Source organism: Mustela nigripes, chromosome 15 (genome assembly GCF_022355385.1).
Source record: "Mustela nigripes isolate SB6536 chromosome 15, MUSNIG.SB6536, whole genome shotgun sequence".
Lineage (NCBI taxonomy): Eukaryota > Metazoa > Chordata > Mammalia > Carnivora > Mustelidae > Mustela > Mustela nigripes.
This window is the reverse complement of record NC_081571.1, coordinates 75,972,187-75,996,804: the sequence shown is the minus strand read 5'-3', so window position 1 is coordinate 75,996,804 and position 24,618 is coordinate 75,972,187. Positions and strand designations below refer to the sequence as shown.

The window sequence follows — 24,618 nt, the reverse complement described above, 5'->3', positions numbered from 1 at the left end:
CCTCATGCAGTATCTGGAAAACATAGACATTCAAGATATGTTTGGTTGGTTGAAGTGATGTGTACTGTGAAGACGTACATGCCCCTTCAACTTCAGGAAATGGATATGCCACAATTAAGGACAAGCTCAGAAGGAACTAATAAGTGGTCAGTATAGGGTCTGTGCTCCCTGATTTTGTTTATAATATTTTGGAAAATCCATGGAAAGAAGGGCTATTTCATTTGATTAAAATGTGATTATACATGTTGATTGGTTATACAGATACTGGTAATTTTATTGATAATTTCAATTTATAGTATCAGCATGTCAGGCAAAGCACAAAGCTGCTAATTGACATTGGCTCCAGATAGGTTTTTCTCTTTTTGTATAAGCAGCAAAAAAAAAATTCCATTCTTTTCCCCCAGTTGTCCTCTCAAAAAATGAGCCATTTCTCTTCAGTGTGTAGTGCTTCACGACTATGCTTGCATATGGCACATGGAACATTTTTTAAAATGGAATGAACATTTTAGTATTTGTGTGTCCACTGTGTCTTTCTGCTTCAGTCTGGCAAAGCTGTTTTTCTATTGCTGCCTCTCCTACCTGAGTGGTGATAGAAACCAGGCATGATTGTTTCAGAGGTAGGAATCGATATGCAATAAGTCCATGTTGTTTAATTCGTGTCCTGTAAAGCTTCTTTTATTTCCCCGTCTTGAACAGCCATGCATGATCTTGTGGGACTTGGAAGTGTTTGGGTTATATTGTTATTCTTTCATTTGAAGCTTTGAAGAAACCATAAAGATTGATGAGTATGGGTGATTTTTCATAGAATTTAATCTGAAGGTTTTGGTGAATAGCTCCTTTCATTAAAAGAAAAAATATATATTCTGTGGGGGGGGGTTAGAGATGGAAATAGACATTTTAAATATCATTGTGTTAATAATTTAAAATCAGTTAAAACCAAGAATTCACAGTGTTTTCAATAATGTTAGTGGTGTATTTCTGAGAGAATCTCTTGTTTGGATCACTATCTGCAATTCCCACCCTAAATTTCTCCCCAGTTCCTATACTTTCCTAAATGAGGATATTCATTCTCCTATGCCTTTCCCTCAAGGTGCAATACCTTGTCACAGCTCAGATGATAGACTCCCCCTTATCTTTCAGGATTAAGCTCAAATGTTACCTTCCAGGTCCCAGACAGTTCCCGAGATGTCCGCGGAAGGAATTTACAAAGACACCAAGCACATAACTTGTAATTTGACTACTTGTGCGTTAGCCCACTTGTCCTTTCAGTTGCAGGATTGTGTTTTATGCTTGGTGCCGCCTTCAAGGCACAGTGCCCTGTTCACAACTGAGCTTTAATATGTTTTCCAACTTACTGTTGGCTAGATCAATGGGAAGCTTGCTGGGGAGCCTCGCTTGGTACTTCCTTTCTCCTTGGAGAATCCTTAGGCTATCAATGTTTTGAAGGTGCTCCATTGTCCTTGAACTAAATCGAAATTTGCTCCCATGGCTGTGGGTCAGGAAGGGACAGGCTGGTCTACATGCAGTCATATGGTCAAGGAGTGGGACTCCCCTGTTTTTCTCAGGTTTTATCTCTCTGCCCACCTACCTTCTTTCCATACAGCTCAGGGATGCCATGCATGGAGACAAGAACTGTGCTTTGCTGTAAGAGTTAGTGTCTTTATTCTGTATACATTTCTGGGGACATCGTTGGTCTGAAAAATAATCAGCAGTTGCTTCCTGCTGCAGGCAGCTTTCAAACCTGTGCCCTGAAAAACAAAAAATAAACTCCTTCGAGTATTTATAACTACTGTTATATTTTTCCTAAGGCTAGCACTGAGTGTCTTCATTGGTTTAAACCATCCGGGAGGTAGTTGGAATATCTAACAGTACTGTATTCAGAGTGAGCTGACATAATGCTGGCAATAAATGTCTGTGGGATGTACAATTTTTGGTGGATTTAATTTGTTCTGGAATATACAGACTTCAAACCATTGGCCTGAGTTCCAGTCCCTCCCCCCTCCCCCAAGATTTTTCTCTGGTGACCTTTGATAATCACCAACTTTCCCCACCAGTTAAACACTGATGAGTATTAGCCTCCAGAGTCTGTTGTAAGAATCAAATGACACAATGTCAATGAAGTCTCTTTGAAAACAAGATATCAGTATTGTTTAGATATAGATTGCTGTTACAAGTTCTCTCCCACTTTCGATATTGTTTTCTTGTTTTCATTTACATTAACAAGCCAGGCCTGTCTTTGTCTAGGTCTAGTATATTGTTCGTTATGTAATCTAGTGGAGATGCGGCCAGTATTAAAAAGAGGACAGTGATGTTTCCGTAAATCATGGAGGACCTCAACGAGACTGGAGTCCTTATTCAGCAGATGGTGAGCTGAAACTCATGAAAAGCCAAGCAGCCCTTAGCAGACTAACTAAACTAAAACTCAGGTTGCTCGGTTCCTAAACTCAAATTCTTTTAACCCATAAATATAAAAGAATGAAATGTAGTTAATACTTCAGAAAGTAGGAATGAAGATCTCCACCACCCCTTCTTTTGGGTGAAAGCTCTCTTGTGTGAGTTGTGTTAAATAAATATTGGAAAAGATGAGACCCTGGTAATATTCAAGTACTTGTTTCTGTTTGGTTTGACTCAGTAGATGAAAGAAACTTTTAAGCACATGGGTGAGTTTTCTACTTATTCCTTTGTTTTATTTGGTAAACGTTGTGCTATGTCTTCTGTATTTCTAAGGAATAGGAAGAGAGAAGCCATAACTTGGTCCCCTCTTCAGTCACAGAAGTTTCAGAAGGGGGTTTGTGGTTGTGCTTTAGAGTAGCTCCTTGCTTTGTTCATTTAAAATATCCTGTGTTACACACTTTAAAAAAAAATGCTCTGCTTTGCCTGTCCCTTGATCTCTTCTGCTTACCTCCCTTCCCTCTCCATTCTACAGCTTTATTTTTGGTCATTGGTAGTATGGTAGTCTTTCTGAATTGTAACGGTGGTGTTTTTCCATACTTCCAACCTGTCCTGTCCCCAATTCATGAGGTGACTTTTAAATCAGCCAGATTCAGCTACAGGAAAGTGTGGATGCTTGCCAGCAGGAGCACTGTAGCTCAAATTAAAGATACTGTTCTCTTCTGGGGAGAATCATTGACAAAACTCAGTTTTGTTTTAAAGAGCTCACATAGAAAAGATGTTTTCTTCAGCACTAATCAGATAACTGTACCCTGTAGATCATAAAGCACAGTTCTCCAGGGCCCAGAAACCAGGGCAAGAGACACTCTTAATGCAATGTGATCTGTTTATGACCTTCTTAGAAAAGAACATCTCCATTCTCCCTGAAGAATGAATTTTCAGATGCATCTCTCCTCACACCCTTAAGAAATAACCTCTTCTTTGGACCACACCGATCACAATGAATGGAAGAACACTGAATGAAGATGATACCAGAGCAGCTAGCCTATTTAAATGGCTGACCAAGTCTTTTCTGAAGTGTGTGTGTGTGTGTGTGTGTGTGTGTGTGTACGTGTGTGTAAATGAGCGGAAGTGGGCCATATGGACACAGCTGGTAATATCAACAGAGGTAATGCTGGCATAGGGGAAGGACACAGGCTTGAATTAGGTCATGCCCTGGATGCAGTTCTCAGCTCCTGAAGAAGAGACCCTGGCAGTCACTTCCCACCCCCAAGGGGGAACAATCTGGTCTGGCATCTGGACCCAAATGATTGGTTAAGTCCTGAGAGAAGGAACCTCAGTCCTGGTGGAGGCCAAACTTCTTTCATCAGGATTTTGGGGCTTGTTACCTCAAAGACAGAGAAAGCGGGAATTTCCTGGCAGTTCAAACAACAACAACAACAACAACAACAAAAAAAACCCCAAAAAACAAAACAACAGAGAAAGACAGGAGGTTTTATTCTTTACCTCCCTCTCTCTCTAGCCCAGAAAGACACTCCTCTGTGCCTTATGTGCACAAACTCTGAGGACAGAAGCAACAAGGACACGTTTGGAAACACAGCTCATACTCAGAGGAGAGACTCTGTTCTAATTTTAAAATGTAAATTCTCTTCTCTGATATTTATCAGCTCCATTCATTTCTTGTGCTCTTCAAGGTTTCTCCCCTTTTTCAAATTCTAGGTTTCTTTCTGTTAGGATTCTTACTCTGAATCGCTGCTAATCCAAATAAAGAACAGAAAACAAGAAGACTCTGAGGAAAGGAGAAAGGATGTGTGTGTGTGTTTCACTTTAACCAAGACTGAATCAGGCAAGAATACAACTGAGCTCTCATTTCCCTTTCTTTTCATCTTCCAGACTTGTTAGATTGGAAACCCCTCAAAGCCTTCATGGTTTTCCCCGTTAAAAGCCATGCCGTTTAAAGATAAGCATCACAGAGTTACAAGGAAACACAGTTCTCATTTCACAGAGTAAGAAAACTCTAAATTGGGGAAGTGACAACTTAGGGTCACCCAGAGGTGTTGCGGGCAGCAAGCACCCTGTATATTTTGTGAGGGAGATCTATGTGGGAGTGAAAACTCGAAGGTCATGAAGACTTTATTGATGGTTTCCATTGACATGAGATTCCAGGGTATCTGGTTTGAGAGTAACTGAGCTTCAGGACCAAGCCAAAGGCATGATGAAGACTCAGAGAGGCTTCTGACATCATTTATGAGGAGGTGTGGTATGAACTGACATGTGTGCTCTGAGAAGGCTGTGATTATTGAATTCTGTAGACTTTTCATTCATATCATCCCTGTTATGGATGGATATGCGGTGAAGCATTTCCAGCATTTTGCAGTAGAAACCCTAGTTTTATCATTGTTTGCTAAACGTTTGCTGCTGTTCCCCATTTCTGCAGTTTACTATGGAATGGACCTTCTCATGATTCCATGCTCATGCCCCAACTGCACAATCCTTTTGTGCACAGAAATATCACTTGTGGCCCCTAACCGCCAACTTTCTTCATCATTTGATTGATTCCTAGCAGGATCCAGGCAAAATCCCCTTTCCCCTCCTGTACTGCAGAATGGACTGAGAAGCTGCCTTTCCAAGGGCTGCTGAGTACCAGCTGGTAGTCCCATCATTTCAGCTGGTTAAATGAATGCCTTTACCTAGCTGATAAAAGCATCAGGTTTGGAAGAGTTCCAGGGCCTCCTTTGTGCTTGTAGGAAGACGTGGTAGCATTTCTAGGCGAGCTGTGTGTTCCGTGCGTTTGGTGCAGTGCAGCAAACTTGTATAATAGCTCCATGTTGATGCTTGGATCAGCTCTTCGCTCTGCTTGAGAGAGTGGGAAGCACTCACTCATTTGTGTGCAAGGGGATGTGTGTGTATTATATGCATGCATACATTTGTGTGGGTGCATGTTTACTTTTCTTTAAATCCCATTAACCAAGTGTCAAGTACATCTGAGATTACTTAGCAGGGTTACTATTTCTGGTGTCCCATTTTTAATTCAGGTCTTGGAAAATTTACTACATTTTTGCTGATACTTTGGAGTGCTCTTTTCCCTGGGTCTTTTTTTTTTTTTTTTTTTTTTAAATATAAGAAACCCTCCTAGATCGTATAGGACCAACTGTCTCTGGCCCCACTCTAGGAGTCAGGTCCACTCCTGCTGTCCAGCACATTGCCTGAATCTAGACAGTCATCCAGTGTCAGGACAGAAATCAGTCCTGGGAGGATATTTGATATTTTATAGACCAAACTTCTTAACTTACAGTTGAGGATATGGAGGTCATACGTGAAATGACTTGTTCAAGGTTACTCAGCTAGGACCCGGGTCTGCTGAGTTTTAGTCCAATTCTTTCTCTGACACAATTGCTTTGACTTTTTCTAGAGGATTATGAGAAGTTGATTGAATTTCCCCTGACATATCCTGTAAGTTTCTTCAGGGCCGTGGCTGTCACCCAACAGATCACTGAAGCTCTTTTGACTTCTCTTCAAAATTACAAAGTTGAATTAATACACTCAGATAAATTATACCTGTTTGGATGCTTCTTAATGCTCTCCATATTGATTTGCATATAGTAGGTACTCAAATGTTTATTGAATCGATTTTGTAATCAGGATTGAATTGAAAGTGGGAAAGTGACTGATGCTTATTGTTGTTGTTAAATACAAAGATTCCCAGTTGTTGACTTGGCATGCAGGAAGCCCACCATCTGTCAACGGAAAGGATCTCGAGTGTCCTTTGGGAGAGATCTGGCTTGATTCAAGTGTTTGGGAAGCCTTTAACTAAAACACTCCTCTGTAGATGGTTCAGAAAAGGACATCCTCAAGCAGCCAGCTGTACATTTATGCTGCAAGCCCAGACTTACTGGGCTTCCTAGGACATATTGGGTGGTTAAGAGGGTCTGTTCTGGGATCAGTTCTGGGATCAGTTCCAACCATAGCCATTTGTTCGTTGCAAGACATTGAGTGAGTTATTAAGCCTTTATAAGTTCTGGGTTCCACATCTGCAAAACAGGGTGCTGCTGGGGCAGCAGCGTGCCAGTGAATGGAAACCATTTGGCCTGGTCCCTGGAACACAGTGTTCTTCTGATAAATGTTCACTTCAATCAGAGAGCAGCCATGGGGATTAAGTGATTACTGCCTGCAGGACCTTAGCATCTTACTCACATTCTTTGTGTCTCAATTCCCTCATCTGTAAAATGGGGATGATGATAGAAGTTGCTTTATTGAAGAATAGATGAATCAATGCAAGTAAAGTGCTTAGAACAATGTTTATCATCTACTAACGAGCATACGCACATATTAAAAAGTATCAGTGATTACTATTGCTCTGTGGAACACTTTGTATGGTGGTTAGTGCCTGGTATTAACTCAATAAATAGTAGCTTTTCTTATTTTTATCTTATCTTATCTTATTTTATTTTATTTTATCTTTTTTTCCTTTTAGAAGAATTGTCCATAAAAATAAGTGGTATTGCTGTAACAGTATTTATGTATCTTGAACAGTATGTATTTTTAGTAGACCAGGTGCTCAGCCTATATTACTCTGTCTTTCAGATAAAAACAGAATGTCTAGGTGTATTAGCTTTTGATTACTGCTGTAACATATTACCATGCACTTAGTTGTATAAGCAACATAAGTTTAATATCTTACAATTCAGTCGGTTGGAAGTCCATCATGGGGCTCATCTGGCTAAAACCAAGGAGTCAGCAGGCTGTACTTCTTCCTGGAGGCTCATTCCAAGTACTGGCAGAGTTCACTTCCACGTGGTTGAGGGACCCTGACCTCCGTGTCCTTGCTGGCTGTCAATCATGATGCTGGGGATTCTTGTAGATGGTGCTGTCAAGTGGCTCAGCAGGCATGGTGGATTCTGTTGGGTTTATTGATAGACTTCACTTCTTAGGATGTGTGGGCCTTTCTCACTCCTTGCGTGGAGCCCCTGCAACTCAGAACTAGCAACAAAGTACCACAGTCCCATTTCATGCTGCCCTTTCTCTGACCACAGCCAAAGTATATTCTCCACTTCAAAGCACATGTGGGATTACACTGGATTCCACCTGGGTCCTCCAAGCTGTTCTGCCTCCTCAAGTTCCTTAACCTTGATCACAGCTGCCAAGCCCTTTTTGCAATGTATGATAACATACACACAGATTCTGGGGATTAGAATGTGGGCATCTTTGGCGGGGGAGGCATTATTCTGGATACCACAGTTAGAATACAAAAAAAAAAAAAAAAAAAAAAAAAGACTGTGGCCTCTGAACCTCAGTAATTGTGGATAGTTCAAAGTAAACATAACATAAGCTCCAAATTTCACTGTTGAACACCTTGCCAGAAAACGTGCTAATTTCTTTCTTCTTTTGTTCTTATGGGCCCTTAGAGAACCATTTATTTGATGCTTACTCTTTTAGAGACATTTCCAGCACACAGTCAAATATCACAGAACCTTCAAGTTTGTTGCATACTGTCTACTCTTGCCTTGTCAAAAACAAAGTGTCCGCCAGGAGTCCTTCTGCTTAAAGATCAAGATCCAAGGTCATTGTTTTATCATGTCCTTTTCTGCGTTGCTCTGTTCAGGCTCTTTATCCCTTATTTCTTTCCAGAATTTAGGATTCTTCTCTGCCTTTCTTTCCATCATCCGTGTTCCCTCACTTGGGATGTGTTTTCCCTGCCCTGATGGTAGTCTATGTACATGCCTGGGTCTCCTGCTGCACTGTGAGCCCCTTCACCTGTAGGACTGTTCTTTAAACTGCTTTGTATCCTTAGCGCCTAAGACAGTGCCTGAGAGAAGATAGTATGCAAAATGCATTGGCTGTATGCTGTGAGGTGCTTAGAAGATGAGAATTTGTCTAATCTGTTGCTCAGCCTTTATCTATTGGCTGAACACAGGATGCAGAACTTGGGACCAGAGGCAGAGTCATAAACAGACACAGTTCTGGTACCTCGGGGTCTGCAGCCTGATTTCTAGGGGAGTATAAGGGGATATATCTAACAAAATGAGTTGCACATTTCCATGAAGAGATGAATGTTAAGTGCTTTATCTGAGGGCAAGAGAGGTCAGTGAAATTATTTAACTCTTATCCATGAAGTGCTTTCCCAGCTCTTCAAAACCAAAGCCAAATCTTTTTTCAGGTCTTCTGTCTTCACTTTAAGATGTATAACAATTCTTTTCCTGTAATGCATAATATATTATGATGAGAGTACATACAGGCAATATTAAGTGCAATATTAAGTATAAGTTAGGTGCACACCATTCCATCCGCTTGCTTGAATATCTTATATTGTCCACAGTTGGCAACTTGAATTCACCTGGTTGATGTTACTCTCTTTAATATCAGTCCAAGGAGTATTAATCGTGTAACTCAGGCAACAGAAGGGTTAGTTGAGAATGACTGATGTCATATATGGAATAACTTCTGTTCAGAGTTTTAATTACTCTAAAGAAATGCATATTTATATAATAAAGGATAGTAAGTATATAGGTCTAATTACAATGCCATTCCAGTATTAATGCCAAACCTTCCACCTTAGAGTGAACATTTCTTGGTCCTGATCTTGATATTTTCATAGTTATGGCCTGGCATTGTCTTTAATCCTTTGTTTCTGTCTTAAGCAATTCAGTTGGTTATTATTATACTTTAAATCAGGGTTATTACATTAATAGCAGAAAATAATGTGTTATAATATTTCTCAGAGTTTAAAGTTCTGAGTCTTTGGAGCTCTGTTTTCTATAGTTGAAGCTGTTTGTGCTATTACATAGATTTATTGAAATGCTGACATTTAGGGCTCTACTAAAGGTCAGAAAAAGTCAGCTAATAAACTTTTTTTTTTTAAACCATAGTCAAAACTCTAAGCTTTGTAAAAAGACAGTGTATCTGTCTTATATGCCACATATATTTTGAACGGTGGGTTGAAATTATATACAATTTTTCTTGTTATACTTTCTAGGCTTTCCTTACAAATGGATTTTGTCTGCATGTTGTTTTAGTGCAGACTTTTACTTTATAACAAAATTACCTAAAAATCAGCGACTTCAAAGAAGAAGAAACATTTGTCATTTCACACATTTTCTGTGGGTCAGGAATTCAGGACTGTCTTAGCTGGGTAGTAGTAGCCCAGACTCTTCCATGGGGTTGTGGTTAAGATGTCACCTGAAGGGGCAGTGATCTGAAAGCTGACTTTGGCTGGAGAATCCTCTTCCGAGATGGCTCATATATGTCGTTAATAAGTTGGTGCTGGTCATTGGCAGTTCCTTCCTACATGGACTGTTCCATAGGGCTACTTTTGTGTCTTCATGGCATGGTTGCTGGTCATCCTCCAGAGAGAATGATCTAAGAGTGCAAGGAAGACCCTACAATGCCCTTCAGAACCTAGCCCTAATTACATGTCTCTGCCCTATTCAGTATGGAATGGGCTTTAAAAAAATGTGCATATCCAGGGGCAAGATCACTGGAGTCCCCTTGGAGGCAGCTATCACACACTGTTCCTCTTTCTTAATCCTTAACCCTATCTGGATATGTAACTACAGATTCTGCACCCTTAGAAAATATAATTTAAATGTGTTTGATTTTAATAGAGAACCCATGTCAGGTAAACATCAGAAGCTAGTGGAGTATAGGGTTAACACGCTTGGAGATAGTAGGATTGGATTCAGAATCAGAGTAGCAGCAGGAATCTGGGTCACGGAGAGAAATCCAGAAAAGAGTAAGTACGGAACCAAGCACATCTCAGGGCAGCTGCTTCCTTTGGTCAAGAGAATTTGTGGGGTTAGGTGAGAAGACAGGACTCTGGGGGAATGGGTCCTGGAGAGGAGAGCAAGAAGTACACTTTGCTATTTATCACTAGAGAAGATATTTAATCTAATAATCTCTTTTTCTGGTTTGTACATGTGATGATGGGGAGCTGGGTTCAGTAGCACTTTGGCAAATAGATTTTAACAACTTGAATGTTAGCATCACAAAAAAACCAAGTAGCTTTTGGGAGCTAAGTTGAAGATATATGCTAATTCCAAAGTTTCAGTGGTGGTGCCTCTCCATTTAACAGGGCAATGAAGTTATACTAAATGTCTAAAATCTCTGTTGGAAAACACGATGCATAGCAATCTACATAGCTGTTTGAATCTGATAAGTTATCATTTAGTGTTTTACCTACTGTGCAGAGTTTGATTTTTTAATGACGCTAAGTGCTGACATTTATTGTGTTTAATGCGCACTAAGGTCATTATTGAGATTCATCCCAGTAACACAGCTATGAGATGTGCAGAGTCAATTTAGAGAAGCAGTGGGCTGTGGAGTCACTCGGACTCAAGTATCAGTCTCAGAAGTCGACCACGTAGTGGCTCTGGGAGTTTGGGTGAGTTCTTTGATCTTTAGAAGTCTTAATTTCCTCACCTGTAAAATTGGGGATTAAGAGAATCTACCCTAAAGATTGTTGTGAGGGTTTGGAAAGGCAGTGCATATAAAGAACTCAGTATGCCTGAGAGTTGAAAGAAGTGAGGGAAAGAGTTTATACAGGTGTCTGGGAAGACATTCTAGGCAGAAAACAGCAAGCGCAAATGTCCTGAGACAGGAGCATGCTTGGCATGTTGGTAAAATTAGGGGTCCACTTTGCATGGAGCAGTGTGAGTAAATGCGTGGTAAGGACGACATCAGAGAGGCAGTGGGTGGTCAGCTCATTTAAAAGTCTATAGGTTAGAGTGAAGAGTTTGCCTTTAACTCCTACGGGCAAAGGAAGGCACTGGAGGATTTTGAACAAAGGAGTAACATGATCTGATTTACATTTTATAAGCATCACTCTAGCTACTGTGTTGGAATAGACGTGGGAGCCAGAGTTAAAATGGGATGTGTATTATTGAGATGGTCTAGGCACAAAATAATGGTTGCTTGAACCAGGGAGGTTTTGATGGATGTAGTAGAAAGGTCAGATTCTGGACATATATTGAAAGTACAGTGGACAGGACTCGAAGAGAACTCCAAGTCTTTTGGCCTGAGCACCTGGAGGAATGGAGCTATTTATTGGGATGGGGAAGTTTCTGGGAGGATGCCTGAGAGTCTGGTTTCAGGCACGAGAAATTTGAAAAGCTTTTACATTTAAGGGAAGGTAGTGAGTAGAATTGGATCTCTGAATCTGCAATTCAGGAGACAGCATGGGGGGTGGGGTCCTAATTGGGGGGGTTGTAGGTAATTGGTTGAATTTATAGCTGGAGAATCAGTGTAGATGGGGAAGGGGAGGGCAGTGAGGATGAGCCCATGTCTGCAAAACAGGTGTGAAGAGGAACCTCTGATAGGAAGGAGGACAAAGAAAGCTTGATTCCTGACGCCATGTGGAAGAAGAGAGAGAGACCAGTTCCACTCAGTGCTGCTGCTACCTCAAGTGCAAAGATGACAGAGGGTTGACCATTAATATATCTGCACCATGGTGACCCAGGCATTCCATTTTAGACCTTTTGCAGGAAACAATGAAAAATGCTGAATATCGTATTTTTTAAAACTTTTTGAATTCTCCAAAAGACAGTAAGGACATGGAGGATCCACCGGGAGAAAACTTGCTATGTAATGCTCTTGAACAGGCAGTATGAGAAAGGGGTGTAGGTGGCGGAGGCTCTGTATCAAAGTTTAGGCATTTCAACAAAAGTAGCAAGAAGGAAGATAGCCTGTCTGGACACACGTGCTCGTCTTTGGAAGACACTGTGGTGGGAATGTGTAGTCCTCTTCCTGATGGCTTCTCAGTGACATCACAGGTAAAGCCATTAGCTGAGAGGAAAGGTGGGGGAGAGTGTTGGAGTTTTGAGAAGAAAAGTATAATGTAATCTCCAGTGAATATTGCAAGATTGCCTTCCCGCACTAACCACCCGCTCAAAGTTAACTGTTGTGGGCTCAAGGGGGAATGGGCCAGGGCAACCTGTGTTTCTCAGTGTGTTCCACTGCACGGGCACAGGTGTGGAGTAGGTTTTGTTTGGAAAGTCCCGGCGAGGCACGGTAAGGTAGGGAGGAGTGAGCCTAATGACAGACCTTGGAATCTAAGTGGGTAAAGCAACATGTCGGGCAGAAGGAAAGAAGAAGGAAGCTTAGACATCAGAGCCGTCACTTTTCCCTTTGTCCTTGATGATAGTCTACCTCCCCTGCTAATTCCCATTTCTCTCCAGGTCCCCCAATTTCTTGTGAGCCCGAGTCTCATTCTTCAGTGTTTCCAGTATACCCTGTAGCAGTTTTCTTCTGCAAAGTAGGAAATCCATAACTCAATTGCATTGTGCTTTCGTATTTTTCTTAGTCATTATATATCGGTTTCAGTATGAGAAATTTTATTGAAAATTCTTTTTGAAAAGTAACCTCCATATAAATATGTATAAGGAACTATTTTGCTCCCAAGTGCTACTTTAGATTATAGGTATATCAGCACGGCTAAGGTAAATTAAACTTTTGACAATATGGTTATTTGTTCTATTAAGTAGACAGATGAGACGAAATGTTTCAATAAGGTATTTGGCCCGAACTGTTTGATTTGACCTGTGTACATTGAATCAAATAGATCTAATGTTTGCCAATTTTCTGTTTTATTTTGAGGAAAGCTTAGAAGATGAAAAACAGAGGGCAGTCACCTTTTTCTTTTGAAAATAATATCTTTACAATGGTTAACCATTTGAGGTTTTATTAAAGTTAGGGTGTGTGTGTGTATGTGTGTGCACATTGGTGGGGGGTTGGTGGGATTGGGAAGAGAGTATGCAGTATAAAAGATGTTAGATTAGAGGTAGGTGATTGGCAAAGTTTCTCTAAAAATATCCTCCTGTGTGTGACTATGGCTAATGGAAAACCAGACACTGAAAGTATTGTCTGGAGTTCAAGTAACATGTAACTTTAGTCAACAAATATGTAATATGTATCTTGCATGTGGTGATGTACTAGGTGCGGGGGCGGGCTGTGGTAATTAAAACATAAAAAATAAAATCCTTGCTATCATGGGTTCAAAATCCAATGGGGCTGTAAACTAGAATCCTTGTGGAGATGGAATGGGCAGATCTGGGTAACTGCATGCGAGGCGGGCGTGGGGTGGGGGAGGAAAGTTCTGGAAGATCATACCAACGATCTGATGCTGATGTAAGAAGGTGATACTGACGTGCCTTATTTAGGGAAAACAAGAGGACTGTAGCGTCTGGGGAAAGACGCTGATTTAGATGATGCATGACCTGTTGAAGGGTCCACGCAGACATCTGTGTGGAACTGTCTGTGCAAATTCGTGAGAAGGCAGACAACAGACATGCTGCTGCTGTAGTTGATGGAGGGGGGGGGTGGGAGCCAGGGGCAGGATGTGAGGAAACAGCAAGAAGCTTGGTGGCAGAGGTGAGTTACTAGCTGGACCGTCAACAAAAGGATGCGGGCAACTTTTCTATACTTTCATTTTGTTTTTGAGTATGAGTTATGAACTTTCCTCCCACAGCAGATCTGAAGTTATATGAGAATGTAGCAGAAAAAAGATGTCTATTCTCCAGGCAAAATGGGTGACCTTAAAAATAATCAGTTAATAAAGTTTAATTTCGAGCCCTCAAAAGTTTGGAATACCTCCGCAAACAGCAGTTTGGGACTAGATCAGTGAGCTTTTAAAGTTTATTGGATTTTTTTTTTTTTCTTGCATTTGGCTTATGGATTTGTTTTCCCTCCGATGTTCTTAACATGTTTCGGCGGGTGCTCATATTAGTTACCCTAGCCCATGTGTTCTCAAAATCTGACCTCCCTCCGGCCTTGGGAACTTCCACTGTGCCGCCCAACTCCTCTTGTTCGATTCTTTCCTTTTTGTGTTGTACTTTTAGTCTCAAGGTTGTTTGCAGTGGGAAGCAAAGAAGCGGAAAGAATCGAGGACGCTTCGCCTTCCTGAGACCCTGCTTCCTGGAGAACCCCACCCACTGTATTTCCCGCTCACTTCCCACTTTCCCAGCAGTCCCCTCCCCTGAACTGGGTAAGACCCGAGAACTTGGAGAGAAGTCCAGACAGCCTTCTGTCTGATTTTCCTCTTGCTCTCTTGCCTACGTGTCTACCCGTATTTCTGGTAATAGTGTTCATAATGGAAATATAGGAAGTCTAGTCAAACCTACGTCCACACTGAAAATCCTAACCTTTCAACTGATGCAACGCTTAATCCTAAGAAACATTGATTTCTGGATCCTTTGCACAGCTTTGCATCCCTAAGGGAGAGTTAGCATCCATCTTGACTCTCTTCGGTTTCTTTCCAAGTATATTTTTATAAATGCCCTATTTAAGAAATTACTCCTCTGAAGCATATCCCAGACAGAACCACACTAATGTTTAAAGGATATATATTTGGTAAACAGCTGATTTTGAAAACAACTATTTAATTCCATTCCTTGTATCCTTAGGGCATCTTGCTGCTCTTTTGGTTAGAAAATTTTAACCACTTGGTACAATTCAACTTTGATCGAAATGAGTTTTCTACTGATGCAGAAAGAAACAGCTTTGTCACCATCGTTGAAAAGATAGATTCTGTTGGGAGAGACAAAGTGTGTCTTAGTGATCTTGCTTTCAGCGTGATATGAGAAACAGATTCAAATGCCGTGTAATCATCTGGTGCACAATTTATTACCTAGAAGCCAGGAGAGAAGCACGGCGCATTTATTCAGCTCTCGTCTCCACTCCTACTTAGAGTTTGTTGAAAATAGATTCACTTAATTTTGAGGAAATCACGTTGTTCTCCCAGACATTGGATTTATGTATGAAAAAATAAGCTTCTTTTTTCTCCAGCTTTCACTTGATACTTTACATTGTTCCCCTAAGAAGTCACTTTAACGAATTTGCTTCTAAAGAGCAGCACAGCGTAATTAGGCAATTGCCCTTGTGTCTTCAGTCCACCAGGGGAAAAGGTGACAGAATTGCACAATAGGCTCATTATAAGACAGTGCAAAATAAAAACCTGAACTCACCAGTTAAAGGAAAGACAGCCAAAACTGTGCTGTAAAATATTAATGCACGAAAGATGAAAGTGAAAATCTTTTCCGTAGAATGTCTTGGTTAGTCAGTTGGGATCAGTAGTAATTGGTTAATTGAAAGGATAAATTAATGAAAAAAGCAGTAAAACAGGGCAATTATTAAAAATGATACACATGTGCCTTAAACATTTCACTTTATATTAATGCTCATTCACCAGTTACTTTGAGCCCCCATGGGGTTTCTTTGATTATGGTTGAACTGATTTGAGTTCTTGTAGAAATCACACCCATGATCTCTGATTTCTAATTTTGGTGTCTTTAAGTGGAGCAGAACTTGAAGGATGGAAGCAATCTGAGTGCAGGATCTTTCTTGATTTTCATGACATTTTCTTTTAATCTTTTATGGTACGAGAACACCCATATTCAACGGAATATTTTTAGCCATTTGCCTTTATCAAGTTTTTTCAAATCATTCAATCTATTTTTTCCCTCAGAAATAGCAATGCTTTGCAATTATGCTTGTGATTTCAAAAATAATTAAATCACATAATGAAAATAACAAGTACAACTTGTGTAAATGAGATTAGGGGCATGTGTGGGTAAGAGCAGACCACCACTGCAGGGCCAGTCTGTGAGGGCATCCTGGCCACCTCGGCAGCTTCCCTCACAGTCTTCAGAAAGCAGAAGAGATAAAAACAGAGTTGGTTCAGTTGAATTACTCCGATCTGTAGACATCAGTTAAAAAGAAGGAGAGACTTTTTTTTATTTTTAAGAAAGCTTATTTTGGAATAATTTTGGATTTACAGAAGAGTCGTGAAGACACACAGGGATTTCGCACAGACCCGAACAACCAGTTTTCCCTTCTTAACATCTCATTACTGTGGTACATTTGTGACACTCAATGAACTGATATTGATACATTATTAATAATACGAGTCCCTATTTTGTTAGGATTTCATTAGTTTTTAAACTAATGTTCTTCTTCTGTCCTGGAATCCCATCCAGGATACCACATTACATTTACTAATCATGTCTCCTCAGGCTTCTCTACACTCTGACCATTTTGCAGACTTCCCTTGTTTTTGATGGTCTTCACAGTTTTGAGGAGCACTGGTCACGTGTTTTGTAGAGCCCTCCTCAACTTGAGTTTGTCTGATGTTTTCCTCAGGTATAGCTTAGGATTATGGGTTTTGGGGAGGAAGTTTCCAATGAAGTAACCAAAAGTACCGCGTTCATCACACTGTATGAGATGTACTTAATACTATCAATTTGACTTGAATTCCATTGATACTGACCTTTTGCCCTTGGTCCAGGAGGTAGCCAGACTCCTCTGCTGCCTCTGTGTGGTTTCTATAGCCAACTGGTTTACTACACTGAAATGGGAATATGTGCAGGAAATTCTTCCCATCATGTTCTCTTCACGATAGAGTTCGACACTTTGGCCCCTCCATGAAGATTTTGTGAGTAGCTGAAAGAAACACACGTAACGTCATCCTGGCACTCCTACTAATTTTGGTTTTTCTGTCTTGTTTCACGTTTCTTGAGCATTAGGCTCTCACTGAATGAGACACAGGTCCGAGGCTGTCTTTGGCTGTGGTTTGGAAGGAAAATGGAGCGTCACAGTTGCACAATTGTGCTTCTGCAGTTGAATGCTTCAGGATTCCAAGCTCGAGATGAAATTTGCCATTCCTTAGTTCAGTTTTGCATTATTCTGTGTTAGTATTCTATGGCAATTAAACATTTTTCCTGCTGCCCTTGCATGCATTTAACAAAAGTGTACTTGAGAACCACCTTGTAGCCTATCAGTGGATGACCAGGCCCATTAGGTATTGGTAAGTCCACCACCCTATTCACAGACGACACCTAAGATGGAAAGGAATTCTAATATGGTGTAGGGAGAATTTTTGTGCCACCAACCTAAGCTGCACACCACAACAGCTCATCTCTCATACTTCACAGAAGTTGTATAAAACCTGAGAAACAATCTTTTAATAAGGAATCAGACTCCTACACTATGTCAATCTATTGGAAACATTTTAATATAGAACACAAAGAGATCTCTAAAACTCAGAGACCATCTGTTGCCTTTGTGGGCCTGGAGATATCATGAGGATATGACACAGACTTCCTTTTACTAAAATTTCTGTGATGAGAATGTGAAAACTTTTCATTTCAGAATTGAAATTCACTTACCTTACTTAAGCAATAATGATTTCCTAACCCTTAAAAAGTAACAGAAAGAGTGGTCCTGGAAGTTTAAACTCAGACCTACATTGTTAATAGGAAAATAAGGTTGACGCCCATTCTTTCAATATTTTCTCTTCTATAGCCCCAAAGAACTTTATTTTTCAACACTGTCTTGGCTGAATATGGAACTTATGCATCTGTCTCCCTCAAATCTGCATCAGAGTGACAGTTTCAGTGTAAGCTTGACTATAAGCAGCTGAACTAATAAATAGTTTACTGCCCATTCAGGCGTTATTTTTCTGTTCCTAGGTTGTCTTGGTTCTCTGCCCATTGCTAGGATGTTCACATCCACCAATATCGTGATGTGGAACAACATTTGGGGACAAGCAGCATGGAACTGTGAAAACACCATTGGATGGGAAATCCGATAGCCTGTGCTTTTCAGGTCTCTCTGGCACTTCTAATACTACCACCTGGGCAATATCCTAACCTTTGACTTCCAGTTTCCTGTGGGTGGCTGGGGGTGTTGATGAGGAGACAATTATAGCTGCCTTGCCCCTGCCCTCAGCAAGGTCTTTTCAGGATCCAGTGCATGGTAATCATGCAAATAAAATGGATTACAAATCACAGAGGGCTGGACAGTCAAGGGAAAAGAAAGAGTGGATGTCTGCATAGGGGCAAGGAAAAGTCTACAGAAATCCTTTCCACCTATACCAAAGCCTATAGCACAATGCAGGGTGTGGTGAAGATTCCTGCTATTAAAAAAAGTGAATCGGAAGGACAGACAAACAGAGTGAATTTGTCGATACTGTCGAGGACATCTCCATGCCCACAGCTTAGATTACAAATGTACTTCAGCGGCATCAGAGTCCCTGAGAAGTGCAATTAGTTGTTTCACACAAGCCTGATGACAATGATCATGATGATTAGGAATGTACTGTACAAGATGAAAGCTGGATAAGGTGATTTTTAGGATTCTTTCTGGTTTTAAAATTCTATGGATGGTCAATTTAAAATAATCAAACCAATTACTTGAATTAAAGTAATCCATAGACCGGTGGGGAGAGAAACAAATAAAAATGGATACCTTAATATACTTTGAATAATTAATAAGTAATCACATTTAAAAACTTCTACTTTCAAGATGGGAACAGGAACAAAGAGCTTCCTGTGTACCAGATGGGGCCCTAAGCACCACCCTAACTCATCAGTCCTCACCGTAGCCTTAGCAGGACAAGGGAACTGAGGCACAGAGGGAAAAATGACCGAGATCACATGGCTGGTTTTGGGGAGCCAGGACTTGGACAAAGGCAGTCAAAATATAAATATGAAACAAAAAATATGTTGGGATGGGGGTGCCTGGTGGCTCAGTCAGTTAAGCAACTATATTCAGCTCAGGTCATGATCCCAGGGTCCTGGATAGAGCCCCCCATCGGGCTCCCTGCTCAGCGGGGAGCCTGCTTCTCCCCCTGCCTGCATCTCCTTCTGCCTCTGTTCTCTCTGCTCCTGCTCGGTCGCTCTCACTCTCTCTTAAAAATAAATAAAAGTCTTTTTAAAAAAAGGTATGTTGGGACAATATCACTAATTGATTCAAGGAAAACAAATACATGTTTGAACAGTTAGGAAAACAGTGGAAACAAAAAGAGAGGGGTGGCTAGCACAGACTGACAGTCCGCTACCAGTAGCTGTTCAACTACTCAAACACAAATAGAAAGTGCATTTGATCGTGTTAAGCAGATATGCTTTCTCATTGGCTCCAGCACTTTCGCTGTACTAGATTCTTCATAGATGAATGCCATCGGGTTTTGACTAAAGAAACCACTGGTGTTGTGAGTACATAAAAATTGCTATGTTCCATTTACTAATAATTTTTTTCTCGCGTTTGCGGATGTTAAGTGTTTATTTTATTTATTTATTTTTTTTCAGATTTCAGGTTTCTACTTTTACATTCCTCTCCCTGAATACTCATGAGAAATTGCTGTACCTATGACAGGTTGCACGATTTCTCCCCCCTCTGTGCGCTCGATTTGTGTATTATTGTATCATATGACATTTTGAATCAAGTGCTGCTAGTACCAAGCTGCTATCAGCAGCTGATGCCAAAAATATTCATTATAACACTTCTCAGCATGCAAGTGAGAGCACTTCAGATCACAGAGACAGAATTTCCAGCCATTGTGCTTTTCTTTTTTGCATATTATAAGCAAAAAGAATGCAAAACAAAAGGAGGTTTATTAGAAAATAATGCCTTGGTAACATGTTGTAAAACACGCAATTCATGAATTTATGAATGTCGTGTGAGATTCAGCACTGTGTTAGCGACACCCCCTCAAAGGCCTTGTCCTCCTTCTTTTATCTGGTTCCAAATGCTTTTTTTCAAGGGGCATCTTTCTTTTTTTTTTTTTTTTTTTTTTTTCTTGGGTGTTTGGTTTCCTTTGGGGTAAACTATTTACCCATCTGGAAGTAAGCAATACCCTCAGGAGAAAACCATGGAATGAGATGCGCACCTCCATTTGCCTTTGTATGGTCTCTTCATGCGACTAGGCCAGTCAGGGCGACTGCTGTCCTTGTGGTAGCAACCAGGGAGGTGGGAGGCATGGAAGGCTTTCCTCTCTAAAGGAGGACAATTAAAAAAACAAATTCAATACGTAAATTTTGTCATTTCCTAATATTCAGAGTCTGCATCCATCAGCAAATTTCTTATACGTTAATTCATTCTACAAAGTGAACACCCAGACTGGGTAGCCAACTGACAAGATGCCAAAAAATGTCACGGCAGAGAAGAGGGAGCCTTTCAGTAGCACTTTTGAACACCCGACCTCTACCTGCACTGTCTTCTGGAGGAAGAAACATGGAGCTTGGGGTTGGGGATGGAAAAGTGGGATTGGCGGGACTGCAATTTGCAGACTCTTTCTCTGCTGCCTGATACACCGGAGGTTAATAACCGTGCCCCCATTCTTCTCTGACTCTGGAAAGACCAGAAGCAAAGGGCTGGAGCTGGGCAAATGTCATTTTCATCTCAGCCCAAGGATGCATACCAAGTGCCCCTGAAATCTGCGGTTCCTGCTCAAAGTGCTGTGACCTCAGTCTCCTGGAGAGGGGCAAAGTCACACTGGTCCACCAAAGAAATCAGGGCTATTGTTGTGGTCTACTGTGTTGCAAAAACATGCCAGAACCCCCCATTGGCTCTCCGAGTGGTCTTCCATTTTACCTGCTCCCTATTCATTGTCTCAGTTGACTCCCTATTTTTTTTTTAATTTTTTCAATTTATTTATTTTCAGAAAAACAGTATTCATTATTTTTTCACCACACTCAGTGCTCCATGCAATCGTGCCCTCTATAATACCCACCACCTGGTACCCCAACCTCCCACCCCCCGCCACTTCAAATTCCTCAGACTCTGTATTTTTAAAAGTGTGTTCATATGAAGATGTTTCTTAACCTGCTGAGTCTCAAGCCATTGCTGTAGGTGCAGTGTTTTCTCCTGTCTGGTGTGTTTGGCTAGCTTTTGAGTTGGAAATCACAACGTCTTACCCAAGCTTTGAAGGAAAAGCTAAGAATTCAAGTTTGTTGAGTACTTAGCATGTGGTTGATGTTATAGTAAATACTCTTTATATGGAAGTCCAGAACAAGCTGATGTGTTAGTCTTTTAAAAAAATGATAATCTAATCTTATCTGTGGAAGTGGTTTAGGATACTGATCTCACATTTTTCTGTGGCATTTGAAATTCTGGAAGATAATAATGTGAAAGATTTACCCTCAAGAAGAACAATACATTTGAATCTTCTGCTTTGAAAAGACATAGAGATTTCCATATTTATTTTGCTCTGGAGTATATATTAGGAAATGTTTGGCAGGTAAAATTTGACTTCTTTTAAACTCCATGAGTTGTTGTCAGTTTATTCAAATTCATGAAAAACAGACCTTTTATTAACAACACAGCCCCACAAAAGTTAGGATGCCATTAGTGGCCTATCATCAAGCCATTTTCCAAAACCTTATTGGCAAATTCCCGGCATGAAAAAAGACTTAAGAGAGGGAAGGCTGGTTGAGGATTGACCACCGATTCCTGTTAACTGAACAGATGCCAGCCAGAGGGACAGGTTTGTATTGACTCTGCTCAGCTGGTCTCTGCAGCCGTTGGGTTTGGGTGACCTGGGGTCACAAGCAAGACTGGCTCTAAATCAAATAACTGGAGAGCCAGCTTTAACGTGCTGACTCATTGCAGTGACTCCCAAGCAGCTCTTTCAAGCACCTCCAAGCTGTGTACAGCAAAGGCTGAGTGGGCGAGCATGTGGGGTGGCCTGGGTCCTACACTGCCGGTTGTTGTGCTCGAAACCAGAGTGTGGGGGGACAGCTCAAGAACCCGTTCAGTCCTTCCAGGTACACTGTAGCCTCCAGCTTCTGAGCTCCATCTTTCTTGCCAGCCTCACTCTTAGGACCCCATTTTTTTTCACATTAGATTCGTGAAATTTTGGCCTCAGTTTTTCCAGTATAGCTTGATGTCACGTGGAGTTCCTTACTTTGGTGGTTGATGGTTATCTGGTTCTAGAAAGTTTTGTCAATCTATCTATTTTAATTTGTATTTATGTATTTTAGTCAACAGATAACAGATTCTTGAGATGGCTGAGAAATAAGCTCCTCTAGGCTTCTCTTAGCACCACTGGGCAATCTTTTCTGCTTTTTTCTCCCCAACGTTCTGAGCATGCCAGCAAGTTCCTGTCTGTGTTCACTGAGAGCTCTGAGTATGGTTCCTCTGCTCTGAAGATAGGATCAAGCCCAGTGCATAAAATGCCCTGAAATGTGTAAATTCCAAAAGAAGAAAATGCTTAGTTTTAACTTTTAAATGATAGTTCACATAGGCATGAAGGAAATTCATAAGGTTATTTTGAGTTAGTGAGTCGGTAGTTTCAACAGTTTGCAGCTGAAAAGTTAGAGAGTCTGTATCAGTTACCCTTTTTAGCAAGAACATCTTTTTACTGCTTTTAGAATCATACCCTAGGAACCATGCAGCTTACTAAAAAATAATATTGCTCAATTTCCACCCTCTTTGTTTTGATTTTTAAAAATTTGTAAGTGCTTGCTTCAGCAGCACGTGTACTAACATTGGAACGATACAGAGAAGATTTGCATGGCCCCTCCATGAAGATGACGCATGAAATTTTTATGTGAAAGTGACACAAAGTGAAAAAGAATGATGTGGTTTTCTAAAATGATATTGGTTATATAACTTCTGTTTGATTTCAGCAACACTGTATGTTCCCCTAAGGGACAGTTGCAAACTGTGTGATTTGCATGGGTCCATTGAGCAGTTCTCACGGGCAGGGTGGCTCTGCTGCTGCCATGTCATCTCTGGGGCACCTAGTCCGGGCAAGGGCTGGTGACAACTGTGGGGGCTAAAACAGTGATGTGATTTGAACGGAGGATAGGGAGGGACAAGGCAGTCAAACTGCTAGGGAAGGGTGACGTGGCCTTGGACCTCACTCAGGGTTGTACCCTTTTACTTACTCCAGACAGAAGTTCAAGGCTACAGCCAAGTCTTGCATATGCAGAGAAACAGGATGCCACAGTGAGGCTGGATTCAGGCACAACACTAGAATTTGATGGAAAAATTGGTAGTTGGCACCAGAACAAATTTGATCAGGTCCAGAGAACCAAAGGCGAGCTGTTCCTCTGAACTTCAGGGGTTGGGGACTCCTGCATCCCGAGTCTGGGATGTTGGCTGTGGCAGTTTTAGCACCGAGCAATGTGACTGACCTTGGCACTTACTGGTACCACCGTATGAGAAGAGGAAAATGCTGAAAGTTTAGAGTCGAGAGGAAAATGCTGAAAGTGACATACGTTTAAAAATGAGAGAAGACACCACCTGTTCAGATACAAGAAATGATAGAAACATATTTTACTCCATAAACTAGCACAGTGCTTATTACTGTGCTATGAGGTGACTATTTAAAATTTATGAGAATAATACTTTTCTTCTGAGGGATTCGAAGTACTTTTGATTTTCTAAATGTTATTATGGAATAGTGAAAAAAAACCCAAGAAAGTAAATTATCTTGGTCTGGATTTAAAATTCTTACGAAGTTGTATCAGTTTGAATTCAGCTTTGAACTTTGAATCAGTTTTCCTCTTAATTATTGAGACTGTGAGGATACATGGGGATAAGACTGTCCTAATTACAACAGATTGTTGCCTGAGTTTGCAACAGGCGATAGTTCGCAGGCTTACGTGAACACAGACCGCTTTCTCAGACTTTCCTGATTGTGATTGAAGGAAATTAAAGAGGTAGATAAAATAAAATTATTGTTTCAAAGTGGTATGGATATAAAACAAATGTTGGGGTAACATCGAAGGGCCTTTGAATTTTTAGATTCACAGACAGATTCAACTTCAAAGACTACTTTATCCTTTGATGCCAATGTTTTTTTTATCACCCGTCCTCAAGAGATTTTTAGCTCACTTGTGTAACTTCAAAAGATTCTCATTTATTCACTGATCAAACAATTATTGAGTGCCTACAGTGTGCCAGGCATTGTGCCTGATGCTTGACATAGAGGATGATGAAAGAGGAGCACCTGGGGGGATCCGTCAAGTAAGCGTCTGCCTTCTGCTCAGGTGGTCATCTCTGGGTCCTGGGATCGCACCTCCCCCCAGGGGGCTCCCTGCCTCCTCTGCTCCTCCCTCTGCTCGTGCTTTCTCTCTCTCTCTCTCAAATAAATAAAATCTTTAAAGAAAAAGATGATTAAAGAGAGTTTCTAGCATTCTCAAGTAGTGGAAAGACTGAGGAGAAAAGTGGAAGTCCAGCGACCCAAGGATTATTCTCCTAAAGATAAAATTTTTTAGGGGGCGCGTGGTTTAATGGAGAAGTAAAAGGATGAATATTTTATGAATAGTTTCAATAATTTTATCAGTTTCTCATCTTCAAAACTCTATTTGGTGTCTTTTTGTGTCATCTTGGCCATTTATATTAAAAGCAAAGGCTTTTAATTTTTAAAATTAAACATTCAGTATTAGCAATTTGATTAGACATTAGATTAAGATATTTTCTGATTATAGAGATATAAATTGTTATGTGATCTGC

At 40.8% G+C, this 24,618-nt stretch overlaps 1 protein-coding gene and 1 non-coding gene across 2 annotated transcripts in view; both read left to right on the top strand.

Annotated features, from left to right (window-relative positions):
• FGF14 (fibroblast growth factor 14) overlaps positions 1 to 24,618 on the top strand; it is a 597,992-nt gene that overhangs the window by 88,167 nt on the left and 485,207 nt on the right. The window lies entirely within an intron of this gene.
• LOC132003037 (U6 spliceosomal RNA) lies at positions 22,614 to 22,720 on the top strand. Its single transcript, XR_009400114.1, has one exon. It is a non-coding gene; the product is annotated as a U6 spliceosomal RNA (small nuclear RNA).